This window comes from Leopardus geoffroyi, chromosome D2, assembly GCF_018350155.1.
Source record: "Leopardus geoffroyi isolate Oge1 chromosome D2, O.geoffroyi_Oge1_pat1.0, whole genome shotgun sequence".
NCBI classification, from domain to species: Eukaryota; Metazoa; Chordata; class Mammalia; order Carnivora; family Felidae; genus Leopardus; species Leopardus geoffroyi.
Window position 1 is genome coordinate 12,517,192 of NC_059334.1, and position 14,562 is coordinate 12,531,753.

At 37.9% G+C, this 14,562-nt stretch overlaps 1 protein-coding gene across 5 annotated transcripts in view; it reads right to left on the minus strand.

The window, feature by feature from the left end:
- Positions 1-14,562, minus strand: part of EDARADD (EDAR associated death domain) — a 96,489-nt gene that overhangs the window by 74,548 nt on the left and 7,379 nt on the right. For 3 of the 5 annotated variants that reach the window (XM_045437264.1, XM_045437261.1, XM_045437260.1), the window contains exon 2: positions 3,519-3,572. The exons of 1 other annotated variant lie outside the window; for it this stretch is intronic. The gene's annotated coding sequence lies outside the window, so the exon portion shown is untranslated. The remainder of the gene's footprint in view (positions 1-3,518; positions 3,573-14,562) is intronic. One more of the 5 variants, XM_045437266.1, reaches the window with a different exon arrangement.

Sequence of the window (14,562 nt, forward strand, 5' to 3'; positions counted from 1 at the left end):
CAGTGTGTTAAGGCACTTGTAGGGGATCTCAGCTGTTTTACCACCTGACTGCTCATGATAATGCCCCAGTTTTCTTCTGGAAAACCGCCATTCCCACTTTCAGTCCATGTGATTAGGCAGTGGCAACATCACCCTGACTCCCGACTCTAGGGTTTGGGCATGTGACCCAGTAATAGCCTTTCAGACCATTACTGAGTAAGCCAATGAGTCTAGGAGGTGCATGGGACCTTTGCCGGGTCAGTGGGGCCGTGGGGTCAGTGGGTCTCTAAATAACTAGCCGGGGATCATTTCTTCCACCACACCACATGCTTGTGTGTGAAATGTTTGCCAGGGTGCACATCACAGAGAGCCTTGAATGCCAGACGAAAGCATTTGAGACTATTTTTCATGCAACAGGAAGCCAGGAAGCTAGTTTTGAAAAGCAGCATGTGAAAATTGGTGTTTTTGGAGGATTAGTGTGGCAGCTGTGTGTAGGATAGGATGGAGGAAGGCGCGAACTCAATCCAAGAGTGCATTTAATCTTCACAGCGCACTGTAATTTATTACAGAGTTGAATTTGCATCCTTGTCCAAAAGTGAGGGAAACTCATATCTGAAACTCATATCTAAAAATTGTAAATGTTCTTTTGTTGCCTTTTTAAGCATTCATTGTCTCCCATGAAGCGATTGCTTTATGCATTTGCAGATGTTCCTTACAAACGATGTATTCCAAAATGTTGACAGAGGGACTAGAAAACTTATGTAAGGAAAATATTATAATTTTTGTTGATGTGAGCCCTATTTGACAGGGACACAGAACTCTGGTGCATATATTTAAGCATGAATAGTTCTTAAAGTTTCTTCTACCTACTTGGACAAAAGCCGTTCTATGTACAGGAGAGTAAATCTCTCTTGCCAACTTCTACCAGCTTACTTTGAATCATTTACCCATTACGACGCATGAGACAGAAACCACCATTTTTGTGCTGTGTTTGGTTTTCCACAAAGGGAATGGAACAGTGGGTGATTCTCAGCGTGGGTCTTGCTAAAAACACTTTGAGTGCCATGGATAGGGAGCGGGAGGTACAGAGAGGTAAGGAGATGGGAGAAAAAGTATGGCTCTCTAATGAGCACTTTATCCTGGAACCTGACTACAGCCTTGTGCTCTCACCACTCACAAGTGTGTGCTGGTACCTTGACCTTGGGTGCCATCATCCTCAGCATGTTCAGCTGCTTTCTTAGTGAATATATATAATAGCAATTTATTTCTTGCTCCAGATATTAGGAGAAAATCTGATCAAAGAGATGAACTTTATGGATCAAAACCTGAAACCCAACTAACTGAAGTCAGCTAGAGATTTTGTTCCATTTCTGCCGTTAGGAGAAAAGGACAGATGAGAAGAAAACCTGGCGGTATCGGCGACCAACTAAAAGTTGTGTAGTCGGCACCTGAGAGTTTAGTTTCCTGTGCTGTGTACCCTCAGAATGTGGAACACGGGCTCAAGTTGCTGACTTGGGAATCTACAAAATCATCCATCATTTAATAAATTATTTTAAAACTTGTCATTTAGAGTGTATTCTTTTTTATAAAAAATGTTTATTTATTTTGAGAGAGAGAGAGAGAGCACACGAGCGGGACAGGGGCAGAGAGAGAGGGAGAGAGAGAATCCCAAGCAGACTCCTCACTGTCCACACAGAGCCCAGTGCGGGGCTCGATCTCATGAACAGCGAGATCATGAGCTAAGCTGAAATCGAGAGTCAGACTGTTAACCAACCGAGCCATGTAGATGCCTCTAGAGTGTATTCCGAGCTACGACAAGAAGGTGGACTTAGATACAAGTGAGTCAGATGAGGAACTATTAGAACTAATAGGTGAATTTAGCTTGGAGGAGAGAAAAAGCTCAACGTACGGAACACCAACAGCTTTCCTATAGATCACAATATGGAAATGGTGGAAATGATCCCATTAAAACAGCAAATAAAGCTATAAAGTTACTGGGGATAAATTCAATAAAACTATCTTTAAAAATCACAAGAACTACAAAGCTTTCCTGAAGGCTGTAGAAAATAAATCTGAGTAGATAGAGAACTATACCAGGTTAATTGATAGGAAGCCTCAATATTGTAAAGATACTCATGGTTCCCTAATTAATCTATGCAGTTAATGAAACCCAATCAAACTAATAAGATTTTCTTCGAACATGAAACTGGTTGTAAATTTATATGGAAGGGTAAATTCAAGATAATTTTGAAAAAGAATAACAAAGAGGTGGTATTTGCCCTATGAGATAGCAAGGTATTATAAAGTAACAGTAATTAAAACAGTGAGTATTGGTATAAAAAAGGATTAACGGGAGCAGAAAAAAATGAAGCACAGATTCTTGTATCTTTGGGGAATTTGCTATATGATTGAAACATTTAAATGTTGAGAAGATGGTTCAAAAATAGTATGGGGATATTTTGCTATTTAGATGAACAATGCGATTTATATCCCTACCATACCTTATACACAAAAGTAAGCTTCAAATAGATTAAATATCTAACTGTAAATTATTTAACATTAAAATTAGTAAGAGAAACTATAAGAGAGAATGTTTTAATAACTTTAGTAACAGGAAAAGCTTTCTTAAGGTAAAAAAATCAACAGACATGAAAGAAAAATCTGATAAACCTAACTGGATAAAAATTCAAATTCTGCACCATAAGACAATAGAAAATTATAAAACAGGGGTAAACTTAGAGAAATTAATTACATATATGATATTCTATTTTGTAACTTATAAAACATAATTATAAAATATAAAAATTAATTAAATATAAAATATAAATAAAATTTAGGTAAAAATATAAAATAATATATTTGTATTTCTAATTATAAAATAGAATAGTATATAATATATAACATATATATAAAAAATCAGTCCAAAGTTTTAAGAATTTATTTAAATAAATTAAAATATGGTAATAATAATTCAGCGTAAGGTTGGACAAACACTAGGTAGAAAATCCCCAGAAGAAACAAAAATGGTCAATAAAAATATAAGATATTCAACCTTGTAAAAATAAAAGAAATGCAAACTCAAGCAATAAGAAGCTAGCAGAAGGGCAAAAACTTAAAATCTTGCCAATATCAAATACTGGCAAGACTGAAGAAACAGGTTTTCATACACTGTAGGAATGTTAATTTATATGGTCACATTGGAGAGCAATTTGACCTAAAATTGCTAAATTCGCTAACATTGACCCAAAATTTCTCTAAAGGAATATTTGCATGTGCTACACGGAGGCAGGCGTAAGAATGCTGGATGCAGTGTTTTTGTCATAGCAAATATTAGAAACAATCTAAATGTCAATCAATAGGGGGATGAATAAATATATAATATAATCACGCAATGCAATATTTTACAGAAGGTACCAAAAGTAAGCTGGGAAAACATTTCAAATGAAAAAACAAGTTGCAAAGTGATATCAGGGGAAGACACAAGCCAATCCATATGTTTTCAATAACTACATTCTAATTTTTAAAAAATGGATACATACCAACTTTGCCTTGCAACTAAAGCAGAGTAACCGGAACTAGATCTACCCTCTTGCCTGAAGCAAGAACAGCGAAAAGCCCAAATAAAATATATGAAACAACAGTTTTTAAGGCACTACACATCAGACAAAAAAGGCCAGTGATCCCTAAGAGCCAGGATATAAGTGAGGTGATTCCTGTGCTTGCCCCAGCTTACCGCCTTGAGAGAATTTCCAGGGTGCGGCCCAGAGAAAGGGATCCGAGGCAGAGTCTTATGTACTCCCTGATGTGAAGAACTGTGGCTAGAAGTCACAGGACAGGAAGCTGTAGAGACTTCGCAGAAAGGTCCTCAGAGATCCATGGGATGTCCCTCTTGACTACTCAGCATACCATTTACTGATAGATGCGTTCATGTTGGAAATGACCCACAGTTGGGGAGGATGATGAGAGGGACTGTAGTAGAAGATCAGAGGCAACAGTACCCGGGGCTCACTCAGAGCCACGAATAGTGCTGACCAGTCCAACCAGACTGCAAATACCTTGTATTTCATGGGAATTTGGTAGATTACACAGAAGAGTCTTGCCTCAGTACCGGTAAGTAATTACCCCTGGACTGATCAGGCACTGCCCCAGTCCCACCTAACAAATCTTAAAAGACCCAAAAGGATCACACTCTTTTCAAGTAACTTAGCTGCATCCTGAAAAACTCAATAAATACAAATACAAAATATAGAAGTACAAAAATATCCAGTACCCAACAAGGTAAATGCACAGTGTCTGGGATATAAAGATACTAGGCTTGCAAGAAGTAGGACAATGTAGGCTAATAATGAGGAGAAAAATTAGGTAATTAAAACTAACCCAGACCTGACACAAATGTTAGAATTAATGGAGAACATTAGGGGTGCCTGGGTGGCTCAGTCGATTGAGCGTCTGACTTCAGCTCAGGTCATGATCTCACGGTTTGTGAGTTTGGGCATCGGGCTCTGTGCTGACAGCTTGGAGCCTGCAGCCTGCTTTGAATTCTGAGTCTCCCTCTCTCTGCTCATACTCTGTCTCTCTCTCTCTCTCTGTCTCTCAAAAATAAATATTTAAAAAAAATTAAAAAAAGAATTTTCAAAAAAAAACCCCAGAATTAACGGAGAACATTAAAACTTTTATTATACCTGTATTCCATAGGTTCAACAAGCTATGTAGAGACACGGAAACTATTGAAAAACCCAAAGTAAAACTTTCAGAGATTAAAACCATAATACTTGAGGTTAAAAAAAAAAAAAAAAAAGAAGACTAGATGGGATTAGCAGCAGCTAAGACATTGCAAAAGAAAAGATTAGTGGCTTTAAGACACCACAATTGAAAGCACTGAAAATGAACCTCAGGGATGGGGCACCTGGGTGGCTCTGTCTGACTTTGGCTCAGGTCATGATCTTGCGGTCCATGGGTTTGAACCCCGCGTCAGGCTCTGTGCTAACAGCTCAGAGCCTAGAGCCTGCTTTGGATTCTGCTTCCCTCTCTCTGCCCCTCCCCTGCTCACGCGGTCTCTCTCTCTCTCTCTCTCTCTCTCAAATAAACATAAAAAAAAAAAAAAAGAAAAGAAAATGAACCTCGGGGAGAAAAAGTAATTTTATAAAAATGAAAATAACTGTGGGACAACTTCAAGTCACCTAATACACATGTAAAATACATGTAAATGAAATCCCTGAAATAGAAAGATGGTGGAGGACCAAAAATTGTTTGCAGAAAGAATGGCTGAAAGGTTTCCAAATTAGATAAAAACCTTAAACGCACAGATCCAAAAATGCTCAGTGAACACCCAGCACCAGAAACATGAAAACAACTTCACCAAGCCCCACACACTCCCATTGGCTCAAAGCCATAGACAAAGACTAAGTCTTAAAGTGGCCACAGGAAAAAAAGATACATGACAGAGCGACCAAACTAAGAATAACAACAGATTTCTTATCAGAAACCATGCAAGCCAGGAGACAGTGGATCAGTATGTTTAAAGGACATAGAATTGTACACCCAGTAGAAATGTATTTCAAAAATGAAGGTGAAGCTTTTTTTTTTTTAGACATGTAGAAGTTGAAAGAGTTCATCTCTGGCAGACCTGCACTAAAGGGGTCAGTGTATTTGAAAGCTAATAGGTTTTATTTAAAGCAAAATAGTGACAATGTATGCAGAGTTTATAATCTATGTGAAGGTAAAATTGACTCAAATGCAGGAAGGAGAGAAATGGAAGTACACACTTTTAAGGCTCTAATGCAGGAATTATTAAAATATCATTTAAAGCTATACTGTGATATGTTAAGGATGTATACAATCACTGAAATAACACGAATAAGAGTTATGGCTAGCTAATAAGCCAATAAAGGAGATAAGATGAAGTCAGAAATAATACGGCTTGGCAGTTTCTTAAAAAATTACAGGTAGGAGCACCTGGGTGGCTCAGTCAGTTGCGTGTCTGACTCTTTCGATTTCAGTTCAGCTCACGATCCCAGGGTGGTGGGATCGAGCGCCGCATCAGACTCCATGCTGACGGTGGAGCCTGCTTACGATTTTCTTTCTCTCTCTCTCTTCCTCTGCCCCTCTCCCTGCTCATGTGCTCTCTCTCTCTAAAATAAATAAATAAATAAATAAATAAAAAGTCGGGGTGGGGGCACCTGGGTGTCTCAGCTGGTTAAGTGACCGACTCTTGATTTCGGCCCAGGTCATGATCTTATGGTTTATGAGTTCAAGCCCCACTGCCTTTGTGACAGTGCAGAGCCTGCTTGAGATTCTCTCTCTCCCTCATTTTCTCTGACCTCCTGTGTACTCTTTCTCTCTCTCAAAAAATAAATAAATACAAATTAAATGTATACCTACTACATGGTCCAGCCATTCCACCCTTACTCATTCACTCCAGAGCAATTAAAACATATTTAAAAGATTTGTGCATGAATATAAAACCTAAAACTGTAAGACATCTAGAAGAAAACAGAGGAGAAATTTTTGTGGCTTTGGGCTAAGCAAAGATTTCTTAGGTACAACACCAAAAACACATACCTATTAAAAAATGTAAATATTGGACTTCATCAAATTTTAAAACTTTTCCTTTTCTAAAGAAACTTAGAATAATGGAAAGGGCAGCCATTGCTGGGAGAGAATATTTGTAAAACATGTGTTTGACAAAGGACTTTTTACCAAAACGTGAAAAGAGCCCTCAGCATAAGGAAACAAACAACCCAATGGAAAATGTATAAAACATTCAAAGAACCATTTGACCACAGAAGTTGGCAAATAAACACAAGGATAGATACTCACATCGCTAGTACTTTAGGGAATTCTAATTAAAATCATAATGAGATACTACTTGACACGTGTTAGGATGGCTAAACTAACAGACTGACCATACCAGACGTTGGCAAGGATATGGAGGACCTGGGATTCCCATGGCCTGGCGGTTGCAGTGTTAACGAGTACCACCTGTTTAGAAAACCACTTGGCGGTTCCTTAAAAATGTAAATGTATACCTACAACATGATCTTGCTATTCTACATCTTTACCCAAGTTTTTAAAAATCTCATGTCCAGACAAAGACTGGTGCACAGTTCAGTGCAACTTTATTTGTAATAACTCCAAATTGGAAACATCCCAGATGTCCATCAATGGGCGAATGGGTAAAAATATTGAGGTATACCTTTAGCACGGAAGCCTACTCGGTAATAAAAGGAATGAACTGGGGCATCTGGGTGGCTCAGTTGGTTAAGCATCGGGCTCTTGGTTCCAGCCCAGGTCATGATCTCACTGGTTGAGATCAAGCCCCATGTGGGGGCTCTGTGCATTGTCAGTGCAGAGCCTGCTTGGGATTCTCTCTCTCTCCTTCTCTCTCTGCCCCTCCCCCCCCCCCACTCTTTCTGTCTCTCTTTCAAAATAAATAAACTTTAAAAAAAAAAGGAAAAAACTATTATCACTAACAACATGGATGAATCTCAAAATAGTTATGCTGAGTGACAGAGGCCAGAAAAAAGGAGGAGTACTTAATGTATGACTCCATGTATATAAACCTATTGAAATGCAAACTCATCTCTAGTGATAGAAAGCTGATCTTTGGGTGCCTGTGATTGAGGATGGGGAGGGAAGAATGATCACAAAGAGAAATGAGTAAACTTGAGAGGTGGATAGGTTCACCACATAGAGCTTGGGGTAAAGACTTCATAAACGTATACGTATGTCAAAAGTTATCCAACTGAACAGTTTAAATATGTGTAGTTGGTTGTATGATAATTATACCTCAATAAAGCTGTTTCATTTTGTTTTTTTTTAAGGACGGATACTTGCCAAACTCATAACAGTGTCTAATAAGGGCTATCTCTGGGCAACAGGGAAAGGACTAGGGCTGGAAGAGATTAATGCTTACAGAGGCTTCAGCTTTTTTGGTAGTATTCTAACTTTATATGTAAATATTTATTTATGTATTTATTATTTAAAAAATTTTATATAAAAAATTTGGAAATAATTTTCATAAAGGTGTCTGCTTAACAAAATCAGTCTTGACTTGCCTCACCCCCCCACAAACATTGTCTCCCGGACTGATCTGTTTGCAAAGATTCAGTCACTTGAAAAACTATCCGTCATTCTCCTCCTTTTCCAGACTTTGAATTGTTCGACATTGCAGACTGCGAAATGAATATGAAAGTAACCATTGATTTTTTTAAATCTATTTTACAGACTAAGTGGTGGTTAGCATATTTGAAATCATTTGAGACATTTCCTATCTGAGGTTACACCATTAGCATTTCATTCCTTTGCGTCACACTATTTTGATCTCTTTTAAGATGCAGGGACGCCCGGGGGGCTCAGTCGGTTAAGCATCCGACTTCAGCTGAGGTCATGATCTCACGGTCTGTGGGTTCGAATCCTGTCAGGCTCCGTGCTGACAGCTCGGAGCCTGGAGCCTGCTTCAGATTGTGTGTCTCCCACTCTCTCTGCCCCTCCCCCACTCACGCTCTGTCTCTCTCACTCTCAAAAATGAATAAATGTTAAAAAAAAAAAAAGTTTTAATGCAAATAGTTTCATGCCATGAACAATTATTTTTATCCAATCAGGTTTTCTCTGGGGAACATGGGAGCACTAGGAAGAGAGGAAATAATGAAGAGGAGCAAGGGAGTGCACCAGGAGAGAGGCAGAGGGCACCAAAGGCAAGCACAAGTACACAGGACGTGTGCATGAACAATCTCAAACCAACATCTGGAACATTGCGGTTTCTGTGGAAGATGCTTGTACTTTTCTTATCAGCTAAGTTACAGTTGGTGCAACTAGCATGGAGGTCAGTTTCATTCAGTTGAGACAGAAGGGGAGGTCTAAGCTGCACATTGCGGAATATCATTTCTTATAGGTTAACAGAATTCCATTGATCTTTCTTTCATGATCATTAAGCACTTGCATTTTAGGGGCGCCTGGGTGGCTCAGTCGGTTAAGCGTCCAACTTTGGCTCAGGTCGTGATCTCACGGTCGGGGAGGTCAAGCCCCACGTTGGACTCTCTGCTCTCAGTACACAGCCCACTTCGGATCCTCTGCCCGCCCCCCAACATAAAAACATTAAAAAAAAAAAACTTGCATTTTGGAAATGCCCATCACCAGTATTTTGATAAAAGCTCTCTCAGCTTTAGGACTCCTTGTTTCTTTTGTTGAGAGGAGGGATGTCACTTTATCTGTTTTGACGGGCAACTTCTTATGATACTCCAACACTTTCCATTGCAGTCAGGGTGAAGACTTGAAGGTATGGCAAGAGGACTAATCCTCATCCCTTTCCTCCCCCACCTCCTCCCCCAGCCAAACGATCCAACCAATTATGAATACTAAAGTCATGTTTTTTTTAAAGCTTTTTTCTTCTTTTAATAAAATGTATTTATTTCGACAGTGAGTGGGGAAGGGGCAAAGAGAGAGGGAGAGAGAGAATCCCCAGCAGGCTCTGCACTGTCAGCACAGAGCCTGATGTGGAGCTTGAACCCATGAACTGGGAGACCATAAGCCAAGCTGAAACCAAGAACTGGATGCTTAACCAACTGAGCCACTCAGGTGCCCTAGTCATGTTCTCAACAGAGTATGGGATTGAGAATTATGGATGTGAATTTGGGTATAAGAAGAAAATAATCTAGAGAAGAAGAATTTTAAGTGCACAAAAATAGTCACTTCAGCTGAAGTATAACTAAGAAATAAAGGAAAAGTAGTAGTACCTAAATGTGCAATGATAGTAGAGTGGTTGAGTTAGGATACATGAATGATGGATCACAAAGGGATACTGATACAACAATAAAATCATTATTTTGCTTTCAAATACTGAAAACTTTATAATGGCCAGCATGCAGCCTGAAAGTCATCACTCCTCCCTGACAACAAGTAAAAAGCTCAACAAACTGGAAAGTCAACAGCCCTCCTTGGATCCATCAGAGAAGTGGGGTCACAGTGGGGTCCACTGCTTTCGTATCTGGGGAAATCAAGTACAGAGGATTACAATCCACCAGAACAGAAACCAGTAGCAGAGACCTTCAGTGGAACTAGTACCAAGACAGGAAAACGAGAACTGTAATTGACGAATTACTGAAGGCTCAGTGTGGACTTCTGAGAAATAAAAACTCCAGGGGCAACCACACACGTTTACGAAGTTTACCTCCAGGAGTTTGACCAGGTTCTCACCGTGAATATCAGCATCAAGAGGAGAAAAGGAATCATTTTGAAATACTCATAGAAATCTATTCCGAACAAGCCCTCCAGAGCCTAAACTATGGGGGTTTTATCACAGCCTAGCCAACTCGGAGGAAGGAAATGTCCAATTTCAGCTGGCTTTGACCTTCCACATGGAGAAAGGAAATACCCAACTCCAACCCTCTCTAGCAATTTTGTCTCTTCTAGGGGGGAGAGTGGACTGAGAAGCATTTGTGAAGTTTGCAGTCCAGAGGCACAGAGTTAACTAAAAGACTGACACCAAATAACAGGACTACAGAGTGCTTCCTCTCCCCCACACTCACCACCACATTACTAAAGGGCATGTACTGAAGGCCTATGGGCTGCAGTTCCTTTTACCTAGTCCTTCATGTCTGGCTATCAAGAAAAAAATGACATAACATACTAACAAGGCAAACAACACAGTTTGAAGAAAGAGAACACGTAGGAGAACCAGCCTCACCTCAGATAGGGCAAGGATTTGGGAATGATCAACCAGAAAACTGAAAACTATGGTGAATATGTTGTGGGCTCTAATGGATAAAGTAGATGGCACGCAAGAACACACTGACAATTTAATCAAGGAGATGTAAATTCTCTGAAAAAAACTTTTTAATTTTTTTTTTTTTCAACGTTTATTTATTTTTGGGACAGAGAGAGACAGAGCATGAACGGGGGAGGGGCAGAGAGAGAGGGAGACACAGAATCGGAAACAGGCTCCAGGCTCTGAGCCATCAGCCCAGAGCCCGACGCGGGGCTCGAACTCACGGACCGCGAGATCGTGACCTGGCTGAAGTCGGACGCTTAACTGACTGCGCCACCCAGGCGCCCCTGAAAAAAACTTTTTAAATGCTAGAAATTAAAAAAAAAAAACAAAAACGAAACACCAAACCACTAACAGAAATGAAGAATGCTTTTGATTGGCTCATTAGCAGATGGAATTTGGCTGAGGAGAAAAACTCAGAGTTTCAAGATAAGTCAGTAGAAAATTCCAAAATGGAAAAGGGAAAGAAGACAGAAAAAAAAAAAAAAAAAAGAAAGAAACGCTAAAACAAAATATTCAGGAACAAAAAATAGCTGAAAAAGTTTTAACATACATGTAATGGGAATATCAGAAGGAGAAGAAAGAGAAAAAGGAACAAAAGAAATATATGAAGTGATCATAACTGAGAAAATTCCTACATTAATGTCAGACACCACCCCACAGATCCAGGAATCTCAGAGAACACCAAGCAGGATAAATGCCAAAAACAAATACCAAAACAAAACAAACAAAAAGTATACCTAAGCATATTATATTCAAACTTCAGAAAAGCATTAGCTAATGCAACAAGGAAAAAATAAGTCAGAGAATAAAAATACCTTATCTGTAGAGGAATAAAATTAAGAATTGCATCCAACTTTTGCTCAGAAACTATGCAAGCAAGAAGACAGTGGAGGGCGCCTGGCTGGCTCAATCAGTAGAGCATCTGACTCTTGATCTCAGGGTCATGAATTCGAGCCTCATGTTGGGCATGGAGCCTACTTAAAAAAAAACAAAAAAACAAAAAAACAGCGAAATAAAGAAGACAGTGGAGTGCAGTACCTAACCTAGAATTCTGCACCCTGCACACTTATTCTTCAAAATTGAAAGAGAAGTAAAGATTTTCTCAAGTAAACAAAAATTAAGGAAATTTATTACCAGTAGACCTGCCTTACAAGAAATATTAAAAGAAGTTCTTTAGAGAAAAGGAAAATAATATAGATCAAAAACTCAGATCCACATAAAAAAAGGAAAAACATCAGGCAAGCAATATGTGAAGGTAAAATAAAAACTTATTTTTCTTATTTTTAATTGATCTAACCAATAACAAGTTGTTCAAAATAACAAGAGCAACAATGTATTCAATTATGTATGTTTATGTACACATACAGGTTTATGTATGTTTGTTGTATAAGTGAAATGAGTGACAGCAATGATACAAGGATGTGTGGAAGGAATTAGGATTACTTTATTATTATAAGATACTTATCTGCACTGTTTGAAAGTAAGTGGCTTGTATTAGTTATTATATTGCAAACTCTAGGACAACCACTAAAAAAAGTTTTCAGAAAAAGTAATATAATTGCTATGCTAAGAAGGAAGAGAAAATGTAATCACATAAAATGCTCAATTAAAACTACAAAAGGCAGAGGAAGATAAAAACAGGAACAAAGAAGAAAGGCAACAAATGGAAAATAGTGACAAATACAGGAGATATTAGCACAAAAATATCAGGGCACCTGGGTGGCTCAGTGGGTTAAACATCCAACTTCAGCTCAGGTCATGATCTCACAGTTCGTGGGTTCAAGCCCTGTGTTGGGCTCTGTGCTGATAGCTCAGAACCTGGAGCCTGCTTCAGATTATTTGTCTCCCTCTCTCTCTGCCCCTCCCCACCTCTCAAAAATAAACATTAAAAAAAATTTTTTTTAAAGTACAACGATATCAAATAATCACTTTAAAGGTTAATGGTCTAAATACACCAACTAAAAGAGACTGTCAGAGTGGATCAAAAAACAAGATTCAACTATATGTTGTCTAACATATATATAAACATATATAAAATAAAATATAAATAAACATATAAATAAAAATATATAAATATATAAAATAAGTTTCTAACCGGAAACTTAGTTTAAACATAAAGAAACATACATAGATTAAAAGTAATGGAATGGAGAGATAATACACCATGTTAACACTAATAAAAAGAATGCAGAAGTAGCTGTATTAATTTCTGACAGAGCAGACTCCAGAGCAAAGAAATTTATCAGAGAGAATTACATAATAATAAAGGGATCAATTTTCCAGGAAGACTTAACAACTCTTAATGTGTATGTGTCTAACAATGCATGAGGCAAAAAACAGCTAGAGTATAAGGAGAAATAGATGAATTCATTATTACAGTTGGAGAATTCCACATCCTCTGTCAGAGATGGGCAGATCCAGTAGAAAACCAGTAAGGACATAGTTGAATTCAACAGCACCATTAATCAAGTGGACATAATCTACATCTATCAACTATTTTATTCAAGTACAGCAGAATTCTTGATAAAGAACACGTATAAAAAACAATACTTAATGGTGACAAACTGTAAGTTTTGCTGCTAAGATCAGCACAAGATAAGGATGTCCCTTCTCAACACTCCTTGTCAACATCATATTGGAAGTTTTAGCTAATGCAATAAGACAAGAAAAGGAAATTAAAATATACTGATTAGGAAGGAAGAAATAAAACTGTCTGTTTGCAGATGACATGATAATTTATTTAGGAAAAAAATTGTCAAAAAACTCCTGGAACCAATAAGCAATCATTGCAAGGTTGTAGGATACAAGGTTAAAACACAAAAGTCAATCACTTTTCTGTATACGAGCAATGAATAATTGGAATTAGAAATTACAAACACAATACCTTTTGCATTAGCACCTCCAAAAATGAAATACTTAGTTATAAATGTAACAAAATATCTATAACATCTATGGGAGGTAAATTATAAAACCCAAATGAAAATAATCAGAGAATAACTAGGTAAGTGGAGAGATATTCCACGTTCATGGATAGGAAGACTCAATATTGTCAAGATGTCAGCTATTCTCAATTTGATCTATAGATGCAACAGAATCCCAATAAAAGTTCCAGAAAGTTATTTTGTGGATATCACCATATTGATTCTATATTTTAGATGGAGAGGTCAAAGACTCAGTATAGCCAACACAATATTGAAGAACAGCAAAGTCAGATTGACAAAAATCAACTTCAAGACTTACTATAAAACTACAGTAATCAAGACAGTAGGATTGGCAAAAGAAGAGACAAACACATCAATTAAACAGAATAAAGAGCCCATCAATAGACCCACATGAATATAGTCAGATAGTCAACTGATCTTTGACAAAGGAGCAAAAATATTCTTTTCAACAAATGGTGCTGGAACAACTGGACATGCATATATCAAAAAGAAAAGAAAAAAAAGAAAAAGAGAAAATAGAAAAAAAGAAAAAAAAAAAAGAATCTAGACAGAGATCTTACACCCTTCAAAATTAACTCAAAATGGATTATATACGTAAATGTAAATGCACAATTCTAAGACAGGTGACAACACTGGAGAAAACCAAAAGGACCTGGGGTATGGCAATGGCTTTTTAGATACAACACCAAAGGCATGATCCATGAAAGAAATAATTGATAAGCTGGACTTCACTAAAACTAAGAACTTCTGCTCTGCAAAAGACACTGTCAAGAGAAAGAACACAAGCCACTTACTGGGAGAAGAATAATTGCAAAAGACATATCTTATAGAGGACTATTATTCAAAATATACAAAGAGCTGTTAAAACTCAAC